General features: G+C 36.0%; 1 protein-coding gene across 46 annotated transcripts in view; it reads right to left on the bottom strand.

The window, feature by feature from the left end:
- Positions 1–19881, bottom strand: part of ZBTB20 (zinc finger and BTB domain containing 20) — a 789483-nt gene that overhangs the window by 421015 nt on the left and 348587 nt on the right. For 23 of the 46 annotated variants that reach the window (XM_045036366.1, XM_023260831.2, XM_045036344.1 and 20 more), the window contains one exon: positions 12062–12150. The exons of 20 other annotated variants lie outside the window; for them this stretch is intronic. The gene's annotated coding sequence lies outside the window, so the exon portion shown is untranslated. Of the gene's footprint in view, positions 1–8248; positions 9386–12061; positions 12151–19881 lie in introns of those variants that run through there. 3 more of the 46 variants (XM_045036380.1, XM_045036377.1, XM_045036379.1) reach the window with 1 other exon arrangement.

The following is a 19881-nucleotide window of genomic DNA, read 5'->3' on the forward strand; positions in this document are numbered from 1 at the left end:
GCAGTAAATTCAGTTAAAAACTAAAAATTAAGATGGTACTATAACATCATGCTTGAGAGAATAAAATATCAAGATGATGAGCAAAACCAGCTGAAATGGGACTAGCAACTTAACCCAAGTCAAGGAAGCAGTCTACAGTGTTAAAACAAAAATACTACTAAATAGAACCAAACATGCTACTCATGGGAACAACACGTGAATTTTTTTCCTGAGAATCTAAGTGGATAATGCCTATGAGATTACTCTAAATGTGTAGATTGTTTTCAGAATTGCCACTGTTTCCAAATGAAATTTAAAGACATTTTATGAACCACGTGAAACCTTATAAAAAAATGAAGTCTTTAAGCCAAAAACAAAAGGCTGGCCTAATTAGGAAAAGAAAATTTAAGTCAGTCACAAGTGTTAGATCACATTAATTCAGAGAGACATAGTCTGAAGTATTTCCATTAAAACCCTGATAGCTTCCCTTCTTGAGAAGAAATCACTCTTCCCTGCTAAAAAAAAAAAAACAAAAACAAAAACAAAACTATATTTAGTTGTAAACCAGTACTCAATGTATATTCACTTGAAATCTCCATGTAGGAAAAAAAACAAAAAAAAAAACCCCAAGCCACCAAAACGCTTTCATCTCCATTCCAATATGAGTTATATAAACTTCTAAAATCATCTTAGAAAGAAAAACATCATTCTCTCTTCTTATTAAGTATTGTTGCTTTTTTCAGTATTTGGACATTTTAAAAATAACAATATGCAAGAGTATGATGTCATAGTGAATATAACCACCAGGTCAATATGATGATTTAATGTATGACTTTAAAATTGAGCTTTCCTTTAATCCTACTATTCTATAAATAACTTCATCATTCTGTCATGATTAAAATATCTTTTCATCAAATTTGATATAAATGCACTAGGTATGGTAAATATATTTCTGGCTTAAAATGGCAACAATGCAAATTGTATGATAAAGACTATATCATTGTCCCACTTTCATTTTGATAAAATCTCTTTTTTGGCGATATCATTTCATGTTAGGCTTTTTTGTGCTGCTTAATATTATAATTAATAATTCATATTTTTTCTTTCCCCTCTCACTCTGACAACTTTTATTTTTAATCGGTGGGCATGTGCCAAATTGGTTTGTTATTTATTTATAATGTAAAATGACAAGGAAATTGAATATGTGGAATAAGAGAGAGATTTTCTTTCATATGACAAAAAATTCTTAGCAATGGGATATTTCTTGCTTATCCTTATGGACTCAAGAATTTTCGAGGTTAGATCAGATGGCACCAGTACTTCATATGCAACATGTAATAGACATATTAAATGGAACTGTTCACTTATGTTTTTAAAATTCATTTTAGTTTTGTGAAGACAGCTGGGCACATGCATAAAAAAGAGAACAAAAAAATAACAAAATTTGTAAAAGACTCCTTATTCCGATAGATCCTATAGTGCCAAATTAAGTAAAAATTCTGACCAAACAGATCTATTTGTATTCTTTCCTAAATGCTAAAACATGCAAATTTAGTAAGAACAAACAGATAAAATTTTAAAGATATGGAATCTCCATTAAAACAAATAAAAAGTTCTGTTTTGCAGGGCTTTACAGAGCCTTAAATAATCCCTTCAGTTTTCCCCATAACCAGAAGCCACATAGTTTGAAGGCTAGAGCATTGAATGGCTATGACAGTAAATTCCGAGAATGGTCTCAAGGCCATCAGCAACCAAATCACCAGAGGAGCTAGTTAGAATGAAGAATCACAGGTCCACCCACGAACTACTGTGGAATCAGAATCTGTAGGGATATGACCCTAGAATTTGCAGCCAGCTCCTGAGGTAGAATTAATTTTGAGAACAGTCTTATGCCAAAAACCCTGCATCTTCCCCAGAGCTTCCCCTTGTCAGATAAGCCTTTTCAATTCATCCTTTGAGTTGAACATTGGAGAATTCACATAACGCAAATAATACGCTTCCTGCAAGATGTCTCCCATTTCTCCCATTAATTTAAAAACCATAGTCCACTGCCACTGCCCTGCTTAAGGCCCCTTCTCTCTGGCTCTACCTTTGTTGTCAATCTGTACAAAACAATCAGACTGTGACATCATCCAATTAGTCTCCATCATTTGGAACAAGAAACTTTTTCCCAAGGATTTGGTCCAAATTTCCATTTAAAACTTGATCATTAACAGACTGTATTTGTATCTAATATTGAACACTTAAAAATAACTTGATGACCTTAATTATTTTGATCGTTATTAACATGTAGGAGGTTGTAAGTTGACATTGAGCCAAACATGGGAACTGATGCACAAGGAAGTTAAATCCTTTAACCTTAGTTAACTCATTTAGTGGCAGAATCTGAACTAGAGCATGTACATTCTAACATTATACCACCGTGCCTTTCAACCTGCTCCTTGAGCAAACTTTCTCCTGCCTTTATAGAAAATGCCTATTTTATGGGCTCTGTATCTCTGAGATATTTCATTTAGACTTTGTGTACGTGGTGTTTATCTTTCAAAAATGAATTATGAAAAAAAAATTTACTGTAGGATTATATAATCTGGGGTGGTCGAGTTAAAATGGCAATAATAGTAATGCTGATGCCAGTCTTGTGAGGCACTATCTCTGACCCGATAATAGCTCACTTTTAAAAAACTTAAAAAAAAATCATTTTGAATTTCCATAATTCACTTTAAGGTTTGGTGCTAACATGGATTTAAGAAAGAAATATAACTGCTGCCATGTTGAATGTGTATCAAAAAAACTACTAATAGTCTTGACTACTACTTGGTTAGCTATATTTCACTATTTGAATGTAACTATGGAAAGTGGTGTTCTAGAATCTCATTCATAATAACTGCCATATAACAAAAGGAAATAGAAACTATTGGCATAGGTATAATGTTAATGAACTGGTGAGTTTTCAATAGAGATTTATCAGACCAGATTATTTGAAAATGTTCCCTGTCTATAGGAAGAATACAACGCCCCCCCCCCACACACATACACACCCACACATGAGCATGTCAAAATTATTCATATTTAAGTTTCCAGGGAAGAAGACCAATAAATTTGTTTGTCAAGCACTTTTGCTTAAATGGTATTATAGGACCTTTTACAAATGGAAGTTGATTCAGATTTTAGTATACTCTGATCCCCGGAGTTTAGGGCAGGGGGTGAGCTAAGGAAAAGGAGAGTAGGCAGAGAATGTGTGTGTTGTGGGGGCTTGGAGTGTGTGCACTTGTGTGAATTTAAGTACCCTGAATTTAATGAAGAAAAATTTCATTATTCTGTGTTTATATATCTTTGTGTGAAACAAGTACTTTTCTCCATAACTGGAGTTTACATAGGCTCTATCATAACACCCTTTGAGAATCCCTTTAAACATCAAAATGGATTTTTCCAAATAAAAAATCCCATGATTTAGCTTTATTAACATCTGAATGAATGTTTCCATTGAGTTGTCCAGAAGAGGGACTGAGTAAGGTTTAGAGAGCAATTTTTTTTTTCATGACGATTGGTAGCAATGTTTCCCTTCTATCAGAAAGCAAGCTATAGACATACAAAGCATTAGATATACACCTAGATAAAAGTAATATTGCAGAATCCAACTGGTATCCAAGAGGTGAGGACAGGCTGAGATGGACTCCTTGGCTTCCTTATGTCCAAAAATTTTCTGTTTCCTTATTTCCTATGGTTACCACCATGGAACATGTTAAAATCTCAGTAGGGACTCTGCTTCAACTTTTCCTTTCAAAACACAGTGAAAAAGCTTAATGGAAAAAAAATGTCCTTCCTATCTCCATGCCAGGCACAGTGTAAGATCCACAAACTTAAAAGCCAGGCAAATAGTCTTTTATGTGCCCCAAAGCTCGGCAAGTGACCTAGTGCTACAAAAATTCCCAAATAGGCATGTGACCTGACTAATGTGTGCTGTGAGATGAGTCAAGGAAAATGGAACCATCTGTACTTTTATTGGACAGTCAAATAATTCCCCTCTGTCCATCCAAAAACATAATTGGATACTTTAAGGAAGAAACAAGGGGAGTTTTTTCAAAACATCTAATTTTTTAAATTGGTGACATAAAATGTTCTGAAGTGTATAACCTAGTCAACATAGACACAGATAAACCAATAGGTTCAAAAAAAACCATGGCTGCCTTTAAAAATTGTTATTACTCAACTGTATTAAAGCTTCTTTAAGACTCACAGGAAGAAATCAGGGAGAATGAAGGGAATTGAAACTGTAATCTTTAAGAAGTAGGGTATGGGCACCCTTCCTCCTCTGTGACAAAATCTACCAATGATTGAACTCTCAGAGTGGGTGAGGCAGAAAACAGAGCAACCACCTGGAAGGCCATATTGTTGTACATGTTTACAAACCTTTGCCATTTATTTCTTAAGCATATTTGTCAACCATACATCACACCTCCATTACCCCATATGGGAATTTCAGTGGATTTGTTCTATTTTTCAAGTTTTTAGTATTGATACGAAGGACGAGGACAGACTAGCAATAGTTGGTAAAATATAATAATAAAGGCTGAGTCTGTCGAAGACTGCACCTAACAAAATATGCGTATTTAGGAAGTGAAAGGGCCTGATGGAAAGGAGTAGGATACTACGGGTAAGGTGACAGGCAAGCATCTATACAGAATCCTAAAATATCTGTCTTCCATTTCATAAATTACTCTCTCACTGTACAGATTAAGAAATCAAAGTGCACTGTAACATTGGCTAACATGTAAATAGGTCCATACCATAGGCCAGGAACTACGTTAAACATTTAAGTGCATCATCTCATTTAATTCTCACAAATATCTTACAAGGCTAGTGTTATTATTTGCATTTGACAGATGAGAAAACTAAAACTGACACAGATTAAGTAACTTGTTCAAGTTTGCACCGTAACTGAGTGGAAGCACCAAGAAAGGGATTCAGATCTAATTTCAAAATCCAGGCTCTTTAAGTGCTAGGCCTGTAGTTTTTAACCCAGATTACACATTAGAAACATCTGGAAAGCTTTTAAAAACTTCGGATGCTCAGACCCTACCCCCAGAACAGTTAATCCAAAGTTCTTGCACATGGGGCCCAGACATGGGTGTCTGTTTCAAAGCTCCCCTGGGTGACTGTGACCCACAGCCTGGATTGTAAACCATGGCACTATGCTGTCCTGCCCTATGTGAAGATCAGCAGACCCACGCCAGGGTGAGGTAGCACTAGAAACAGGGTCCTCAACCTCTTTGCAGTGGCTTCTCCCCTTCCCCAACATGTATTCCTCACCAAATTCATCCATCATGACTACATGAAGAAGTAATATACACGTGGAAACTTTTACAAAGCACTGTCACAGCAGAATATGGTCACAAGTCCACCAAAAAGAACCCGTTCATATCTATCTATGGGCTATGATGAATGAACACAAAGAAGAGTCAAGTTTATTACTCTTATCCCCAAAAGGGAAGTATAAGGCTGGCCTTAAAAGCCCTTCATAGCAAAGCAAGTCACTAAATTTTGGAATGGCCCCTTCTTCTCTTTTCACAAATCCAATAAGAATAGCTACTAGATCCAAGGGGGGAAAGATCCAATTACCACTCCTTTACAAAGCTATTTCACTGAGGATCTCAAGGCAACTGAAAGTCATTCAAAACATAAAAGCAGTAGAACTAAAGAAAAATGTGTGCAGTGGAAAGACAGTAAGATTTCAAGTCAAAAGTCCCAGGTTTTTGAGTGCATTCTGCCACTTTACTGCCATGACTTGAGATCACTGGGCCTCGGTTTCCTTTTCTGTACTTAAGCTACATCTCCCTTAGTGTAGTGATTTTATAAGTGTGGTTCCCACCAGCATCACCAGCATCACCTGGGAACTTGTTAGAAATGCAAATCATCAGTCCCTACCCTAGACTCAGAATCAGATCAGAAACTCTGCGGGGCGTGGGGACAGAGAGAGACAGAACATGAACGGGGGAGGGGCAGAGAGAGAGGGAGACACAGAATCGGAGCTCAGAGCCTGACGCGGGGCTCGAACTCACAGACCGCGAGATCGTGACCTGGCTGAAGTCGGACGCTTAACCGACTGCGCCTCCCAGGCGCCCCCCAGCAGTCTGTGTTTTAACAAGCCCTACAAGTGACTCTGACACATCTACTTCCATAGGGTCGTTGCCTAAGGATAAGAGGAACTTGTACATAAAATTGTTACTTTTCATTACTGTCTGCTTAAGTCAGAATTCTCAAATTCTCTTGCAGAAATATTTAGAGAAATAATGTTATAGTCTACATTAGTTAGATTAATAACCTCACTTCTGAATTTCACTTTGAGTGTGTAGACGAGGCACAAGTCAACCAGAGGTTATGCAATTAGCTTGGAGTCAAAGAGAAAGCAAGTTGTAGAACTGAGAAGGAAACCCCAGAGTGAACTTGATTTTAATTCAATCAAACTGTTAAGGTACCAACCACGCACTTTCATCTATAATCACAATGAACCTTTTTATAAACAAATCTCTATCTTCTTAGCTTAAAAAAATTTTAACAGTGCCTTTTCAAATTTTAAAATGGATTGACTTCTATAATTAGGGGCTAAAGGCAGCTCTGGAAGCAATAAGAAGTCCCAAGCTTTCTATAGTGAGAAAGGGCAATTGCCCAGACCGCTCTTTGTGTGAAGTGCAGGCAATACTCCCCTTGCTCACCTCATAATTCTGATTACTGCAACGGTGGAAACCATGATAAATTAAAGTGCATATCTAGTGGTTGGGTTCAATCTCTAATGTTTCTATAATTATTTCTGTAATATTATTATTTGGATAAGATATATCATAAACTGGATTTTAGGAGATGCTTTGGAATGGTTTTCTTCCCCATGCTTCTGTCAGAAGCACTCTATTTTTTTTTTTTTTTTGCTGTAATTTATCTGATATAGCTACTAAGATGCTTGATACTTTTACATGCAAGGGTGCAGAAAAACAAAGACAGGGAATGGGCTGTTAATGAAATTCTCTGATTGTAAAAAGCACTTTGCAATGATCAGGTGGTAAATAATAATAAGAGGAAATAACATAAAGTGCCTAGATGCCATAGCAATAGTCACTATATAAATGCAGAAGAGATCAGACATGAATAGAATTTGCATTTTATGCAGCTTCTGTGTGTGTATATAGAATATACAGTTGCTAATTTTTCCATAACACTGGTAAAATATTGTTCAAAATCTATTCTTGCCATCTTATCACTTTAAAAGACATCATATAGAAACACCCATCTGTCCTAATGAAATGGGAAATGTGTTCAAAGAGACTAGAGAAAGAGCCTCTTTGCACACAGGAGAAAAAAAAGAGCTCAAATAAAAGGAGAGGATGAAGAAGAAATAGTAACACTGGTAGAACAGCTTTGGAGACTTGCACAAAGGTGATCTTTGAGAAACACAAGGGATGAGTGACTGTTAATGTGTGGCAGAAGAGCTACAATGAAGATATATGGTCAGACACCAAAAATAGAGATATGTGCTGTCTCTTTCCTGGGCTGTTTTTACGATGGTGGTTCTTTTTAAATGGAATTGGGGAGAGGGGGTTTTCTTTGTTGTTATTGCTCTTGAGTTTAGCTATATCACTAACAGCAACTCCATACCAGATTTTTCCAACAGTTCCCTGACCTCTCAGTGCTTCTAATGAACTGCCTTCGATTTTGATGTTATTTTCCCTTCGTACTTGTTCATAATCCATGGCCCATTCATTAGGTATACTAAATCCTAGTCCATGATCACTTTACTTTTGAAGACATGGAGAAGATGCTAAGAGTTGGGGAGATTCTTTTAGACATAGGGCAAGAGTCTGATCCGGATTCTGAGAAAGCAGAGACCTTGATAAAAAGAACACTAGCCAAATAATACCGAGCACTGAAAACTGAATCAGCCAAAGTACACAATTCTCTCCCTTCCTTTGTCCTCTTTCTTTGTCAAATAAAAGATTGTTTCTAAAATCTTTTCTGCCTCTGGTCTTAAAAAGCAGGATTGGACTTGCACATACAGCTATATTTCAAAATATCTCAAATTTCCAACTTGGAAGAAGACACGTAAACTTTCTCAGAGAAAGAGAAAGCAACTCTGCATATTCACAAAACTTTCACTTATTTCTAGAATAGGAAAACGGAGAGATCATTACCGACATAAGAAAGGAGTAATAATATTATTAACAATGATATTAATACAAATACTTGGGATCCTAGAGCATGTTTTATCACAAAGATTCACCTGTATTAAGGGAGACTCCAGGACAAGGAGGTCGTTAAGGTTATATTTCTATCTTCAAGATTCAGCCCAAGTCAGACTCTCCGGAAAGCTGTAAATGCTCTCAGAACAGACCTTAGTAATGAGATTGGAACGAACGCTGGGACCGTGGCATAAAAGCATCTTCCTGTCCCTTGTTCTAAAAGTTAACTATTAAACCATATGTTGTTCATCCTGATTTGTTTTACTCAATTCTAGAAACAAGGACACTCTGATCAGATTGCCCTGGGCAACTGAATACCTCGTGAAACCTTTTTGAAGACAGTGTTCTTCCCACCAATGCTACCGAAAGGGCTTCTGTTATCAGACTATCAATTCTGTACTACTGTTGAAGGATGGAAAGTATCTTCTTTTGAAGAACAAGTTCTTTCTCTCCCTGAGTTTTCTGCTTTTAGTACACTTAACATTTTAATTACTTGATCTCCCTACCCACCCCCATTCCCTTTTTTCTACTTTAGTTTATTCTTTTAATTATTTACAGACTTGCTTGTCGGGACACTTCATTTTAGTAGAACTTGGTTGATTTTTTTTCAGCACCTTTTAGTGGAATGCAATAATAGACGCATAGAGAAGGAATTGGTCTTAATGGTATTTTTAGTTTTCTTTTTTTTCTGTGACAGAAATCTTTTCCCCTTATTGATTTTCCCCCGTGGACTGTCCACTCTACAGCTTGAAATGGCTGCAACCATGTTTGAAAAATTGGTTGTTAGTCACTGTTCAAACCATTTTTCAAAACAGCTCTTGCGAGCCCCATTTTACTCTGTTTTAAGGGCTGGTTTTTTTTTTTTTTTAGGGCTGGTTTCGTTTTCTTTGAGGAGTCATGCTGGCAAAGAAACACAGTCTAGAACTTTGCTTTTAAATGTGGTATGATTGGGATTATAACCATATTGAATCTATATTCAAAATATATTACATTGAGTCTGTGCAGCTAAAAGGAAAAAGAGGTCATAAGTCTTCAGTATTTTTCATAAAGATGAACACCAAGGGATGCAAATGTTAAAGTTTACCAAGCACAACATGATATCTTGCTGTTGGAAAGATATTTTCTCGTGCTCAAAATTCGTTATGGAGTGGGGTGGGAGGGAGGGGTCTGTGTGGTTCAATCGGTTAAGCATCCAACACTTGGTTTTGGCTCAGGTCATGATCTAGCATTTTGAGAGTTCAAGCTCCACCTTGGGCTCTGTGCTGACAGTGCAGAGCCTGTTTGGGATTCTCTCTCTCTCTCTCTCTCTCTCTCTCTCTCTCTCTCTCTCTCCCTCTCTGCCATTCCCTGGCTCTCTCTCCCAAAATAAATAAATACTTTAAAAAATTCATTGTGGGAAAGATATCTATATGAGGAATTTTCCTCCATGTTTTTAATACTATCTGTGAATATGCCTTATATCTATGTAATATCTATGCAAACAGCATGAAAGCAAGTCCATTTTGAATACAGCAAAAAACAGCACTTTCCTATGCTAATCTTCTAAAACAGTTAATTTTCACTTGTATTTCCAGGACTCAATGCTCTCCAGAGAAGAATAAAAGTTGAAGAATTTGGGGACCAAGAGAAAGGGTGAAAATAGGCAAAGGGTATTCAGCTTCATAGAAAATGACAATATTTGTTTAAAAACAAGATTTGGGGCCAAGTTTGACGGTGATTATTGATAAATGCATAATATACCTTGCTGAAACTTCAAAAAGTGAAAGAATGAAATACCTACCTCATTTCAAATTTAGAGTAATAAAACATGGTGAAGACACATACCAAAATTGGCAATGGCTCAAGTTTGAGAGAAGGACATTGAAACGTTTGCTGTGACTGGAGGAGAGGCAAACATGAGAGACGCAGCCTGGGAAAAACCTCATACTGTGCAATCCAAAACTTGGCATTGGACAATAAAGTTTTCCTATTTTTCTTTTCAGGGACATATCTGAAGAAAGATGATTCCAAGGTTTTTGCTATTCTTTTTTTCTTTTCTTTTCTTTTCTTTTCTTTTCTTTTCTTTTCTTTTCTTTTTTTCTTTTCTTTTCTTTCTTTCTCTTTCTTTCTTTCTATTATTATTATTATTATTATTAATTATTTTAGCTAAAATTTCACTCCAAATTCTGGGGAAATTTCAGGAGCTCCTCTTAGAAGAACTGACCCAAATGAAGTAAGTGGTTGTAGTACAATAATACACTAAGCCAATCTATGCTAACCCCCAAGTCCTTACTCAAAGCAATGTCTCAGGGCTCAGAGTGCAAACTGGCACCTCATGGTCCAACTGCACAAGGGCAAATTAGAAAATCAGGCCTAAGTATTACCCTGAAAAATAACGATTCTCAATCTGAAAGGGAGTCCTACCAAGTCTTTACTGTATGCAGAAACTGTGGCTAAATTATCTCTATTTTCATTGACTCTATGGAAAAAGCAATGTGCCTTTTTTTTTGGTATGTATTTTCCAAACTGTAAACTGTAAAGAGGCATCTAAAAGTGGTATTAGTGCTCAAAAGAGAAATATATAGATTGACAATGAATGGATTAAAAATGTATTAAGTGTTTGCTTTAAAAAAAATGCTAAACATTATGGTACTACTACTACTAATCCTTCCAGAAAGTTGGTGGGAAAAAGGTCTATGGAATACAATTGTTGACAATAACCAGCAGATTTTAATTTTAGCAAAAAAGACTAGGACAAGTCACAGAAGGCTTTTCACCAGAAGTCAAAAACCCTTGGTCTATGCACCACCCATTTTAAGCTCCGGTTTCTTCAGAGCTAGTAATAACTTGTCTCCTAAAGCCAAAGGAAGCACTCCAGAAAGCTGCCTGGATTCATGTGCCTCACCCTTCTGGAGATCCAGTGAACCCATATCTTGGGGTTCATATTTCTATTAAAATCATAACACAGTAAAATCTCATCGCACTTTGTTTGCTTTGATGAAATTGGCCATGCCCCCAATTAAATTATACGATAACCTTCTCTCCCACTCCCAACAAGGTAAACATAAAACCAGGCACAAACATTTGGTAATGGAGAAAGGATGGATTTCAGAGTCTTAGAACCTTGAGTTTGTATCCTATTTCCACCCTTTAATAAGTCATTTAACCTCTCTAGGTCAAAGTTTTCTTACCTATTAAGTAAAGATAATGGTACCTATCTCACAGGATTGTTTTAAAAATTAAAAGTAAAATGCTTGGTATAGAGAGGTCACTCAATAAAAGGCAGCTGAATCACTGCCTGCAGTAAATCCAGATAAAACATATTTAGGCACACTATTGCTCTGTGAGGTACATCTGGTAACCACGCTACAAAATCCATCAAGACGAAATAATTTGGTCATTTTAACAATACTCTTCAGAGATTCTTTTTTTTTTTTTTTTTTTACTCTTCAGAGATTCTTAAATGACATTTCCCCAAAGCCAAGACAGCTTACAGTTACATAGAATTGTTGCATTTAAAAGGGGGCTTTATTCAGTTCATAAAATAGTGTATCTAGTCTTGTCCCCCCAAATCTAGGATCAGAGAGACCATCAAGCGCAAAAGATAAGAGAGATGTTTAGAAAACCAGGTTTTTTAAAAACTATGGCAGGAAATGACTGCAGCTGATCAGGATGACAGGAAGTGCCCCCCCCCCCAAGTCAAAGCAATGTGGATTAGAAATCTGCCCTGCAGATGAAGAAGGATGGCATGACACTCTAAACACTTGAAAGGAATGGAGGAGGAAAGAGCAATATTGAGTCCCAGAAGACTGTAAGTTAAAAAGTGATGGAAACTCTGACTCTGAGGTGAGAGGGAAAGGCTCAAGAATACATACCTGTGGGAAGAAAAGCAGTGAGAGCAAAATTCCTAGGAACTGAGAAGCAGTTAGGAGTAGAATCCTTAAGTGGATGTTCCAAGGTGGTGCTAGATTCAGAAAATACAAATATTGATGGGTTAAATCAGGACTGAGGAAAATATAAAACCAAATATGGGCAGCTCGGAGGGAAAAAAATAGGCAGCTTGGGACTCAACTGTCATCACAATTCATTTGTGTTTCACATCCCACTGTTTGTGACATTAACAGAATTTCGAATTTAGCAATGAACTATTTTTGTATCATGAATCTCTGCAGCCATTTTCCATATGTAGCTACCACTGCAACTAGCAATAATAGCCTTTTGATCTTTAAAATACTTCCAATTAATACTATTCAAATTAGGGGTCACCCAAGAGTTTCTCAAGTTAATTCACTTTTTCTCCTATTTGAAGCAGAGTGTTATCCCTGCTTTTTATTTGCATCAAGTCCAAATTATTTGACTATTTTAGTAACAAATTCTTTGGTGGCTTTTGCTTTTATTGTCATTTTTTTTTTCAAAAGATAAAGTTAGTTTTAGATTTTTGAATTCTATTTTCATTTCACTAGAAGAGCTAAAGCAAATTTTGCATTTGAAAAATGCAAATGCTTTTGCATTTGAAAAGGTAAAGTTTACGCATAGAGTTCCTACTGTGTGTCAAACATTAAGCAAAACAATTGTAAGTATTAGTATTTTTATATTAACACGTATGAATTATAAATTTATTATATGATGAATTATATTCATTGTACCCAGGACTGTTATGTTTTCTTGTTGTCATTGCTGTCACTAGTGGATATCATTTACTGAGTTACCCATTATGTTCCAAGAGCACTTGTAGGCACTATACACCCATACCATGGAATGAGCCCACTATTGCTCCATTTTCCACTTGAGGCCTTAGACCCAAGAAACAGCACATCCAAGAGCATGCAGTTTGAATGGTAGAGGCGATGACCAAAAACATGGCTGTGCAAGTATGGAACCTGCATTCTTTTTCACTATGTACGTCTTTCTTTCATACAGAGGCAGGCCCACAGTTTTAGAAAGTTACCATAAAGTGTTGTCAAGATTGCATACAACTGCTTTTTTCTAATACATTGTTATTCCCTTGTGTTGTCATTCTCTTAAAATCTTTTTTGCATTTCCACAGAACATCTACACTGATGTGCACATGCCTTTTCTTATAAAATGTAATTCAATTTAAACAATTCTTTAAGCGCCTACTATGTGGTGCATGGTAGGCTAGATATCTTTGTTCACTATCATGTTAAAATGCAGATCTACAATGCAGAATCTTCTCCTTCCTGAAGATGCCTCTTTAGCTAAAATTGTCTTTCTCATCTTTTTCAGCCACTGATGGTATAAAGAAATGTAGCACTGTGTGAAAAACATGAGCTTTGGACTTAAAAGTTCCTTTTAATAAAACAAACTAGTTAGTCACAAATTGTTGAAACAAAATCTGTAACATGAAGGTCATTTAAGGCAGATTTAAACATCATTTCTACCTAGAAACAGAAAATTAGTCTGCATAATGTCATTTATCTACTGAGTTAAATTATATTATGATTTTCAGCTATAAACCCAGATTCTTAATGTGTGTCGCAAAGATGATATCTCTGACCTACCCCCCCCCCACAGTAGGAAATGTGTTTTGAGTTGTTTTGTCAGTAGTGATAATGGAGTTGCACTGGACAAAATATATTTTTGGCAACTTTTCTTGATAATGAAAATAACTGTAATAGTAATAATAATAATAATAATCAGCATTATAACAATAATAGCATTTGTTGAATACTCTACTATGTGCCAAGTACTGTGATTAACACTTTACACACACTATCTTATTCAGTTCTGAAAATATCTCACAAAGTCATTAAGTATATACTGTTGATAATCCAATTCAACAGAGAAAAACACTGAGACACAGAGAGGTCAAGTAACTTGCACAAGACCACACAGATGGAGAAACAGAGCCAAAATTTGAACCTAGTGAGTCTGACTCTCACAACTACATTAGGTAGGGTTAGGGCAGGTGCTCTGATATGTGTGCAGGAGAATACTGCATTTGTGCCAGTCTATCTACATCAACGAGAACGGGATCCAGCTGGTTTATAAGCCCAAATCTGAAGACAGCGAACAGGAGTTACAATTTGAGTTGCTGCTATTCATACTGCCTGCTAATTAAAATGCTCCCTTCTGAGACGACAGTGGCCGGTTGGCATAACCCTAGAACATAATACATGTTCAAAAAAGTATCTGCTGATTGTTAACAATGGTTTCTCTAGGTACGGAGTTAATAGGTGATTTCCCTTCCCACCTTCTTTAAAAAAAAATATGTTGTCCAATTGTCTAAAATATTTTCACCAAGGGCATATGTTACTTAGGTGATCAAGTGAAAATTAGAGCTTTACTTTAAAAAATTCTTTTTGTTTTGTTTTACTGTTAGATTGTTAGTCTCAGTTAAAACATGACTCCCTCTGGGAAACCTTTCCTGTTGCTCTACTCTGATCTATTCTAGGACAGTACTCCTTACTCTGTCGTCCATAGAACCCTATCAAAGCTACATACTACTGCTAACTGTCTTTTCTACCGTTAGTCCTGTGAAGACTGACCCCAGAACTTATTTACCTTAATTTAGACCCCTGGGCATCTAGGGTGACTTGCATTCAGTTCATTAAAAACAAACAGACAACACAGAACACATACACACACATGCAAACACACACACACACACACACACACACACACACACACACACCATGAACAAGCAAAAAAAAAAAAAAAAGAAAATGAAAATGAAAAAAAAAAAAGATCTTGTGGTTGACTGCACACTTTTTGGTCCTTGCTTTCTCCCTTTACATTATATACCGGTCTCCCTAAGAAAAGGCTTCCCAGAACCAGGAGTATACTGAATTGTCTTCTCTGTTTATGAAGTTTATAAATGCATTAAGGTAGATGGTAGGTAGATAGGTAGGTAGGTCAACAGATAGATTCACACACAGATTCATACAAACACATTCTGAAATATCATGAATATAATTGAAAGTCATGGCAAATGCAGTAGGCAAAGTCTCAAAAATGAAGCATATTTTTTCATATTTATATTACTCTACATTTTACATTTAGCAATTTTACTTTCTATCACTAATATCCTACATACCCTAGTATAAAGTTCATGAAGGTGTAAACTTGATTTTATTCACCACTGTATCTCTGGTTGTTAGAAGAGAACATGAACTAAATATTCAGTGTGTGTTTTTAAAAAAGGAAGAAAAAACGATATAGAAGTTCTCACAATATTTCTCATATTGTTCTGGAAATAATAAAAGGGGCGGGTGTTTTCAGTACTCTTCCAGAAAAACATGAATCAGCAATGAGATTGCAAGCTCTCATCCTGTTCCTCAGACCCAACTACCCAATTTCTTCATGGACAATATGTCCCTGCTAGCCTACTGATACCCACTTCTGAGACTTGGGGGAAGAGTACTAGGTGAGAGCAGCTCGAGACCCTCCATAATTTGCCCTGCCTACCAACTAGAGAGGCTGCTGCCATATAGACTCCAGTATTTCCTACCCATCAGCTGAGCCCCGAGAGGGGCAATGGAAACAGACACAGAAGTCCTCATATTGTCAGGTACACTCACTAACGTATTTCTTCCCTCCTCTCAAAGAGTATAGTGGTAACAAATCACTGAGTGGCGATGGGAGAAATGGAATTAGAAGGTCCCAGTGATACCTCCCATCTCACTCCTGGGGGATACAATCTCTGCTGACAGGGAAGATGGTGGACCCTGTAAGCCTCACTTATGTTTTGCAGTTTCCAAATTGTAGCAGGATTCTTCTATATGAAATTGCTGCCAGCAAATGTATATTTATACTGATATGATACAATGTAAATCTTGAGTTTTGCTCAAGAGGAGATTCTGTGGCAATTCATACTCACCCTAGTATGGAGAAGAAAATATTCTAGTGATAATAAATTACCCTAGATTATGAGTTTTTGCAGATAACAGACTTTCCAGTTCCTACACATCTTTGTATGTCTAGTATCCAGAGATACAACATATGACTTACCATATAGTAGTTTTCAACAAATGGTAGCTAAAAAAATTAAATAATGTTTTATACAACTCTGAGATATGGCTTAAAGGGTTCAAAAAATGCAGAGTTTTTCTAAGCTTGATCTTTCCAATTTTATTAGCAGGTAATCATCACTTATTAAATTGAACATGCATTAGTGTTTTAGTTAGTGTTAATATAATAAACTCTCATAAACTGTGGTATGGAAATCCTCCCATTTTATGCTCATATACCAGAAATTTTACAGTCAGAATCTCAAAACACTGGTTTACAAAACTGAGTGTGCATAGCTAAGCTGGGCAGCTTTCTAAATTATAGATCTCTGGACTCCCTCCTCAGAGCTTCTAATTCAGAAATTCTGTAATGAGGCCCAGGAATCTTCATTTTGACAAGCAGCCTAGCAAATTCTGATACAGGCGGTCCTTGGACTATTACTGTGGGTTGAGTTACAAAAATAATGTGAAAAAAAATCCTTATGCTTCACCTTTTCAATATGGAGAAAAGACTAGCCTATTCAATGTGACTTAACCATCAAATTTACCTGTGAAAAGACCAGGCAGTTTGCGAAGACTTTTGAAAATGAACCAGGGGAGGATGCAAGGGCAAGAAACATTACATTGTAAGCTAGAAGAGTTTCCTCTGAAAACTTGACAAAGATTGGCAGTGAGCTTAAAGTAAAAGGGGAAGAATGTCAGCAGGGCAGCAGCGTTTCATGACCAACTTAGGGAAGCAATGTTGATTCAAGAGGTTTATTTGATAAAATGTGTTTTAATGGCTATTATAAATGCTGGTGCCTTCCAAATCTTTGGTTTACTAATAAAATATACATGTACATTTATATGAAATAATTTTTAAAATTCCCCCCTTAACTCCCAATTTGCCGTAAGATCTTGGTCTTGCCAACATCATTGCACTAATCATAGCTTTTTTGCTCCCCTAGAAACTCATCCTCTAGGATTGAAAGGAGATTAGTCTACTTCTCCACACATGTCCCAGGGAAGGTGTGGCTTCTGCCTCTGTCCTGGCGTTTAGGTCTCCACAGCCTATAATTGTTTTCAAGAGGAGTTGTCTTACCAGTGAGTTCTCTAAAAACTCAGGGTCGGTCATTTTTTACAAGCTCTAGCAATCAATGAGGGAATTTATTTTATATTCTTATGAACATTGGAAAAACTGTCATGGTTTTCTCTTTGTTTTGGCTGCAAGGAAGTTTAAAGACAAATGTATAGCACTTCCCTGAATGTAATTTGTACAGTGACTTCACTCCTGATTCCACTTTTGTGTCCTTGCCCTTGTTTATGGTTTTGTTTTGTTTATCGTTCTTATCTACTTCCAATTCATAGATTTCACTGTACTGTCTATTTCGTTTCCTTTGTCAGCCATTTTAATTCCCTCATGGGAACAGGGAGGCAGAAAGAAATGAAGAAAACAAAACAAAAAGTGTGTGCGTGTGTGTGTGTGTGTGTGTGTGTGCTAGATATATATATATATATATATATATATATATATATATATATGTCAAACTCACCCAAAATAAAAAAAAAAACTAGCCCCCTGAAATAATGGAAATATTTTGTAGTCTTTGGGCTAAGAGGTTCACTAGATTATTTGTAGGATTGCAATTTAGGGAGGCATAAAATTAAAATATCTCTATGAGAAAATCCATATGAATTTCAACATAGGTATTCTCAGCACCACAGCATTGATTCTGACATCCCTCAAGAACAGAAAGCCAACTATACCTGTGTTAAAATATGTGTGTTCAGTCTTTAGACTAACTGTACATAAAAAAGTCCTAGGCTTAATCTGCCTAACAAAGTGCACAATTTTGAAAACATGTTGCTTTTACAAAATTTTATACGTATACATGTAATAATATGTGTGTATACATGTAATCTACTTATAGTATTTACACACATTTTATTTAGAATCTTCAAACCAAACACCTTAGTCCTTTACCTCCATTATTATTTTCTTTTAATTAAATAATTTTCATTAAGCAAAGGGACTGATAGGTCATCTCAACACCAGTAAGTCAAGTTGGTTTCTGCATTTCTTATAATAATGGTCTAGCTAGTCTCAGACTGATTTTAGTAAAATGCAGGTAAGTTAAAAGTACTCCTACTGGGCACTAGACACCTTAACACTGATACTCATCTTGATTTGTCTTTATGTGATGGCTCTGGGCTGCAATGCCATTATGTTTGGGATTTCAATGTGATTTTTGTTTTTATATTAATTTCCAGATCTCATATCCTTCCAGATGCCAAAGAAACATAGTACTACCCTGGAATAATGTCAAGTTATGCTCATTTTAGGGGGCTTCCCCCCAACATGGGCAACCAATAGCTGATTCATACTTTCATTACATCACAATTAGATTATAGAAGTGCTCTTTAGTGTGCCCTCTGCACGTCTCTTGCAACTCATTTGTAGATAGTCCAGAAGCTAGCAGCTGGACTTCGTTTTTGTTCCAGCAGTCACCATTTTATGTTTCTCCAATTCACTGAGAGTTTCACTATTGACAAGTCAACCCCAAATTCCAAAAGGCACTTAAATTTAGTGGGTTAAATCAGAGAGAAAATATTACCATTACCTTCCCATAGATTCATGTCACTTGACTACACTTTGCCAGGCATTCCGTACATATCAAAAGGGTGTAATGATACTATTCGCCCATAAAAGACTCATGAAAATACTTAGCAAAAGTAAGTGGCTGCAAAACACTTTTTAAAATCAAAGCGCTGTAGATTTTTTTTAATCTTGCATAGAACTCTGGTTCAATTTTTGAGCCTTTCCAAGTCCTCATAATTCTGTGGTATTCATAATAAAGCCGGCAGATGGTTTAGTCTCTGAACATATGCTTTAAATGCCCCCTTTGCTATTCCAAAATAATGGACCAAATTGTGCCCTCAAATAGTCACAAGAAACTTTAAGGAGGAAATATGAGGACAGAAGGTTATCCAGTGGGAATTAAACCTTAAAAATACACATTTTCTAAACTTTCTTATGAGCTCTATTCTACATACAAAGACAAACGATACTTTTTAATAAAGTAAGATATAGTAAGGAAAAATCCAACACAATATTGCATGGTTCAAGGAATAGATTAGAAGGTAAAATACAAGTTTCTTATATTTATATTTTAAATTTCTCATTCTCTAAAACTTTTTGAGTCATCTGATCTAATTTCTGGGTGATTGCCAGATTTTCCATTTTTATTATTATTCCCACTATTATTACTATCATGTAGATGTTGTATCATTAAAGCACTTTGCAATTATTAATTAGTTAATTTAGTTTAAATTATGTTTATGTCTTTGTTTTAAATCCATGTTATTCATAGTTATTATAACCCTAAAATGCTGTTTCGCCAGCCAATTATTCTCATTTCAAAAACAGCTTGCTGTCAATGAAAGCAAATTTTCTAGGTTTTCACAGAATATAGAATTTACCCTCAGTGGATATACATATTTTGATAATGCTGTTCATATAAACTAGCTATACTTAGCAGAGTATCTCTGTTTCTTACTGCCTACATTTTATACGTGGAATGAGCCTTTATTTCTATACTTATATTTTGATACATTTAAATTTGGTTTTGAAATAGCCTCTAAGCTAGTCTCACTTATTTCACAACGTCTACAAAACTCAGTAACGTGATCAACATTTCAGATAAAAAGAGCACACAATTGATAATAAGGACACTTTTGTTATTACA

This window comes from Felis catus, chromosome C2, assembly GCF_018350175.1.
Source record: "Felis catus isolate Fca126 chromosome C2, F.catus_Fca126_mat1.0, whole genome shotgun sequence".
In the NCBI taxonomy this organism is placed as follows: domain Eukaryota; kingdom Metazoa; phylum Chordata; class Mammalia; order Carnivora; family Felidae; genus Felis; species Felis catus.